This window comes from Bos indicus x Bos taurus, chromosome 4, assembly GCF_003369695.1.
Source record: "Bos indicus x Bos taurus breed Angus x Brahman F1 hybrid chromosome 4, Bos_hybrid_MaternalHap_v2.0, whole genome shotgun sequence".
Classification (NCBI taxonomy): domain Eukaryota; kingdom Metazoa; phylum Chordata; class Mammalia; order Artiodactyla; family Bovidae; genus Bos; species Bos indicus x Bos taurus.
In genome coordinates this window covers 106,835,408-106,841,878 of record NC_040079.1, presented here as the reverse complement: position 1 = coordinate 106,841,878, position 6,471 = coordinate 106,835,408, and the positions used below count along the sequence as shown (strand labels likewise).

Genomic DNA, 6,471 nt, shown 5'->3' with positions numbered 1-6,471 from the left:
AAGTACCAAGAATAATGGATGGTGTACAGTAGACTTTCAGTAAGCATTTGGTGGAAGAAAGAAGAAAGGACAGAGGGAGGGAAGGTAGGAAGGGAGAAAGCAAGGAAGGAAGAGCAGGAGGTTGGCAGGGGTAGGACTCTGTGCGATGTTCTGTGTACTGCACCCCTTGGGTGGGAGGAGGCTAGGAACATACTTGCCCAGAGACAAAGGCTAGATGATGTACACTCCTACCTAGACTGCAGAACATACTCTGACCTTTGCACCTGCTGGAAACCTCTGCTTGACGCTGTGTGCTCAGTTGTGTCTGACTTTTTGTGACCCATTGAACTGTAGCCCACCAGACTTCTCTGTCCATTGGATTCTCCAGGCAAGAGTACTAGAGTGGGTTGCTATTTCCTCCTCCAGGGGATCTTCCCAACTCAGGGATCAAACCAGCATCTCTTGCATTTCCTGTACTGGCCGGTGAATTCTTTACCACTGAGCCACCTAGGAAGCCCTGGAACCCTCTCCAATTATCTGCATTGCTCTCTGTCTCTTCATTCACATATTTACTTAAGTGTCCCATATCTGACCCCTTTCCTGACCATCTTTTTTAAAGCACCATACCTCACTCTTATTACATTAAGTGTTTAGATTTTAGAATATTAGTCAGGGCGTCTTTGTTTTGTTCACCATGTCTGGCACACGGTATATCCTAAATCAATTTTTGTATAATAGATGAAGTGTTCCCCAAATGCAACACAGTAAGTTAATTGCCTCTTTTGCTCCTTCTCTACCTCTAGAAAAATATCTTTGGGAAATGTGAGCAAGAGCAAGAGGTATTATATCACCATAATGATATCACCATGGAGCATGTACTTACAAATAATACACAGTTTTGTCCTATTCATGTGATTTTAGAGACACCTTCATCTATCAGTTACCAACTTGTGGCTCATGAGGTTAGAAAGGTTCTTGGAACTCTTTTTAATATTTCAAAAAGTTTAATAAAACCCATGCAATTATCCTTAATAAGGCTGTGGGGAAAAACAAAAATAAATAGTCCAGAGGTTGCAAAATTTTCTCAAGTCACAGTGATTTGATAATTTTTTCATAGTATTTATAAGCCAAAAAAATGTCTTAACCATCTTATTTATTAAATATTTATATCCGCACAACTTGTTAGCAATAGTTTGTGTAAGAAATACTGCTATGTTTCCCTAGAAATTTTAAAATATCTTGCAGGGCTCTTGTGAATTTTTTGTGGTACTCTGAAGTGATTTAGAACAGAGTTTAGGAACCATGGTGCTCACCAAAGCTTCTGAACAATGAATGAATGTTCACTATATTAATAAGACCAAATTACTGTAATTCCAGTTTAACTTGGTCATTGACAGTATCCTCAGAATCCTGGGACAAGATTGCCAAGCCAAATGCAACTATCAGAGCACAAGTTGAGTGGTTGTAGTGTTTCATTTGAATGGGTTAAATTCTGCCACTGTGACAGCCAGTGTTAAGCAACCAAGGGTTCTATGTTGCCTAGACTGAACAAGGAAAAAAGAGAGGACTCAACCTATTAAAATTAGAAATGAAAGTGGACATCACTATCAACTTTACAGAAATAAAAAAGGATTAAACAGAAGTAATATGGACAATTGTATGCCTATAATTGGATTAATTAGATTAAACAGACCAATTACTACAAAGATACAGACTACCAAAACTGACTCAATAAAAAATACAAAATCTGAATAGACCTGTAACAAAAAGTAAATTTAGCCAAAACTATGCACAAAGAAAAGTCTAGGCCTGGAAGTTTTACTGGTTAATTTAATAAAACATTTAAAGAATTAATACCACTTCTCCATGAATTCTTCCAAAAAACAGAAGAGGAGTGAACAATTTCAACTCATTTTATGGGATCACTTTTATGCTGATGCAAAATCCAGACAAGGACATGACAAGAAAGGAAAACTATGGGCCAATATTTTTATGAATATAGATACAATCTTAAACAAAGTATAGCCAACCAGATATGGGAACATATTAAAAGAATTATATATATACACCATGACCAAGTGGAATTAATGCAAAGTTAGTTTTTACATCTGAAAATCTGTGTAATGTGTGTGTGTTTATGTGCTGTATGCTCAGTTGTATCTGACTCTTTGTGATCTCATGGGAGTCCACCAGGCTTCTCTGTCCATGGGATTTTTCTAGGCAAGACTACTGGAGTGAGTAACCATTTCCTCCTCCAGGGGATCTTTTTGGCCCAGGGATCGAACCCACATCTCCTGCATTGGTGGGTGAATTCTTGACCACTGAGCCACCTGGGGAGCCCAATATGTAATAATAAAGAACAAAATCTCACATTATCATCTGAATAGTGAAAAGAGAAAGTGTTAGTCACTCAGTCATTTCTGACTCTTTGTGACCCTATGGACTGTAGCCCACCAGGATCCTCTGTCCATGGAATTTTCCAGGCAAAAATACTGGAGTGGATTGCCATTCCCTTCTCCAAGAGATCTTCCCGACTCAGGGATATCTGAATAGATGCAGCAAACCTATTTGAAATAATCCAATACCCTTTCATGATAAAGTCACTTTAAAAATTAGGAATAGAGGGGAACTTTCTCAATCCAATAAAGGGTATCAAGTCCACAGCTAATATCACACTTGCTGATGAAAGACTGAAAACTTTCCCCCTGAAGTCAGGAACAAGACAAAGATGTTTGTTCTCATCACTTCTAGTCTACATTGTGCTAGAGATTCTAGTCAGTGGATTTAACCAAGAAAGTGAAATGAAAGTCTTCAAGATTGGAAAACAAGAAGTAAAACTATTTCAAGGTTGGAAAACAAGAAGTAAAACTGTTTCTATTCACAGATGTCATGATTTTGTATTTAGAAAATCCTAAGCAATCCAACCAGTCCATCCTAAAGGAGATCAGTCCTGGGTGTTCATTGGAAGGACTGATGCTGAGGCTGAAACTCCAATACTTTGGCCACCTGATGCAAAGAGTTGACTCATTGGAAAAGACCCTGATGCTGGGAGGGACTGGGGGCAGGAGGAGAAGGGGACGACAGAGGATGGGATGGCTGGATGGCATCATTGACTCGATGGACATAAGTTTGGGTGGACTCTGGGAGTTGGTGATGGACAGGGAGGCCTGGCGTGCTGTGATTCATGGGGTCACAAAGAGTCAGACACAACAGCGACTGAACTGAACTGAACTGAACTGAAGCAATCCACTAAAAACTAGTAGAAGTTCAGAAAAAATATAGGTTATAATATTAATATACAAAAATCAATTGTAGACAGGGGCAGGGGACTAAGTACAAACTACTATGTATAAAATGACTTGTAAGGATGTATTGTACACCACAGGGAGTATAGCCAATATTTTTATAATAAAATTGATTGGAGTATCATCTATGAAAATTTTGAGTCACCATGTTGTACACATGAAACTAATATATGATATTATAAATCTATGTACCTCAATTTAAAATGACTAATTATAGTTCTGTACACTAGCAATGAGTAATCTTAAAATGAAATTCAGACTTTTTTTTTACAATAGCTTAAAAAGAATAAAATACTTAGGATAGGTTTTACAAAAGTGTGAAACTTACACTCAGTAATCTTTAAAACATTGTTGAAAATGATTAATGAGGACTTTAATAAATAAAAGGACATTTTCTGTGCATGTGTCATCGTCTAACAGTTGATCTACAGATTGAATTCTTCTCCCTCAATTGATCTAATTCAAAGTAATCCTTATCAATCTCAGACTTGGTTTCTTTGCAAAAATTGACAAGCTGTTCTAAAATTCATATGGGGATTCAAGGAAACTGAAAGAGTCAAAATGATCTTGGAAAAGAACAAAGCTGTAAGTTGGAGGGCTTAAATTTCCTAACTTCAAAACTGACTGTAAAGCTACAGTAATCCAGACAGTGTGGCACTGGCAGAAGGACACACGTCTGGGTCAGGGGAGTGAACTGAGAGTCCAGGGTTTATAAATAAACCCTCCATTTATAGGCAGTTGAGTTTTGACACATGTACCAAAAAAATTAAATGGGGGAAAGAATAATCTTTTCAATAAATGAGACTGGGGCAACTGAATATCTGCATGCAAAAAGAAAAATAAAGTTGGACCTATATCTTACATCATATACAAAAATTAAGTAAAAGTGCATCACAGACCTAAATGTAAGAGCTGAAATTATGGCACTCTTAGAAGAAAACATGGGCATAGATCTGTTACCTGGAATTTGGCAGTGGTTTTTTAAAATATAAAAACAAAAGTATAAGAAACAAAAGAAAAAAATTGACTAATTGGACTTTATCAAAACTAACACTTTTGTACTGCAAGGAACATAATCAAGAAAGTGGAAGGACAGCCCACTGAATAGGAGAAAATATTTGCAAATCATATATCTAATAAGGGACTTGTATCTAGAGTATATAAAGGACTCTCAGAACTCAAAAATAAAAAGACAAACTAATTAAAAAATCAGAAAGGATCTGAACAGACATGTCTCCAAAAAAGGTATACAAATGGTAAATCAAAACCATAATGGGATATCACTTCATATGCTGCTGCTAAGTCGCTTCAGTCGTGTCTGACTCTGTGCGACCCCATAGACAGCAGCCCACCGGGTTCCCCCGTCCCTGGGATTCTCCAGGCAAGAACACTGGAGTGGGTGGCCATTTCCTTTTTCAATGCATGAAAGTGAAAAAATAAAGTGAAGTTGCTCAGTCGTGTCCAACTCCTAGTGACCCCATGGACTGCAGCCCACCAGGCCCTTCCGTCCATGGGATTTTCCAGGCAAGAGTACTGGAGTGGGTGCCATTGCCTTCTCCGATCATTTCATGTATGTATAATAGAAAGATGTGTAAGTTCTTGCTTGGGTGGCACGTGTACTAAAATTGGAATGTTACAGAGGAGATTAGCATTACCCCTGTGCAAGGATGATACGAACTCATGAAGAACAAGCACTGGAGAGGAAGTGGAGAAATTAGAACCCTCATACACTGCTATTCAGTTCAGTTCAGTCGCTCAGTTGTGTCCGACTCTTTGCAACCCCATGAATCACAGCACGCCAGGCCTCCCTGTCCATCACCAACTCCTAGAGTTCACTCAGACTCACGTCCATCGAGTCGGTGATGCCATCCAGCCATCTCATCCTCTGTCATCCCCTTCTCCTCCTGCCCCCAATCCCTCCCAGCATCAGGGTCTTTTCCAATGAGTCAACTCTTTGCATCAGGTGGCCAAAGTACTGGAGTTTCAGCTTTAGCATCATTCCTTCCAAAGAAATCCCTGAAGGGCTGATCTGAAGGGCTAATCTCCTTCAGAATGGACTGGTTGGATCTCCTTGCAGTCCAAGGGACTCTCAAGAGTCTTCTCCAACACCACAGTTCAAAAGCATCAATTCTTCAGCACTCAGCCTTCTTCACAGTCCAACTCTCACATCTATACATGACCACAGGAAAAACCATAGCCTTGACTAGATGAACCTTTGTTGGCAAAGTAATGTCTCTGCTTTTGAATATGCTATCTAGGTTGGTCATAACTTTTCTTCCAAGGAGTAAGCGTCTTTTAATTTCATGGCTGCAGTCACCATCTGCAGTGATTTTGGAGCCCAGAAAAATAAAGTCTGACACTGTTTCCACTGTTTCCCCATCTATTTCCCATGAAGTGATGGGACCAGATGCCATGATCTTCGTTTTTCACTCTCCACTTTCACTTTCATCAAGAGGCTTTCTAGTTCCTCTTCACTTTCTGCCATAAGGATGGTGTCATCTGCATATCTGAGGTTATTGATATTTCTCCTGGCAATCTTGATTCCAGCTTGTGTTTCTTCCAGTCCAGCGTTTCTCATTATGTACTCTGCATATAAGTTAAATAAACAGAGTGACAATATACAGCCTTGACGTACTCCTTTTCCTATTTGGAACCAGTCTGTTGTTCCATGTCCAGTTCTAACTGTTGCTTCCTGACCTGCATACAAATTTCTCAAGAGGCAGGTCATGTGGTCTGGTATTCCCATCTCTTTCAGAATTTTCCACAATTTATTATGATCTACACAGTCAAAGCCTTTGGCATAGTCAATAAAACAAAAATAGATGGTTTTCTGGAACTCTCTTGCTTTTTCCATGATCCAGCAGTGGAAAAACCATAGCCTTGACGAGACGGACCTTTGTTGGCAAAGTAATGTCTCTGCTTTTCAATATGCTATCTAGGTTGGTCATAACTTTCCTTCCAAGGAGTAAGCATCTTTTCATTTCATGGCTGCAATCACCATCTGCAGTGATTTTACAGCCCCGAAAAATAAAGTCTGACACCATTTCCACTGTATCCCCATCTATCTGCCATGAAGTGATGGGACCAGATGCCATGATTTTAGTTTTCTGAATGTTGAGCTTTAAGCCAACTTTTTCACTCCCCTCTTTCACTTTCATCAAGAGGCTTTTTAATTCCTCTTCACTTT

At 39.2% G+C, this 6,471-nt stretch overlaps 1 non-coding gene across 1 annotated transcript; it reads left to right on the top strand.

The window, feature by feature from the left end:
* Nucleotides 1-4,879: 4,879 nt before the first annotated feature.
* LOC113891978 lies at nucleotides 4,880-4,984 on the top strand. Its single transcript, XR_003510950.1, has one exon. It is a non-coding gene; the product is annotated as a U6 spliceosomal RNA (small nuclear RNA).
* The last annotated feature ends 1,487 nt before the right edge of the window (nucleotides 4,985-6,471 follow it).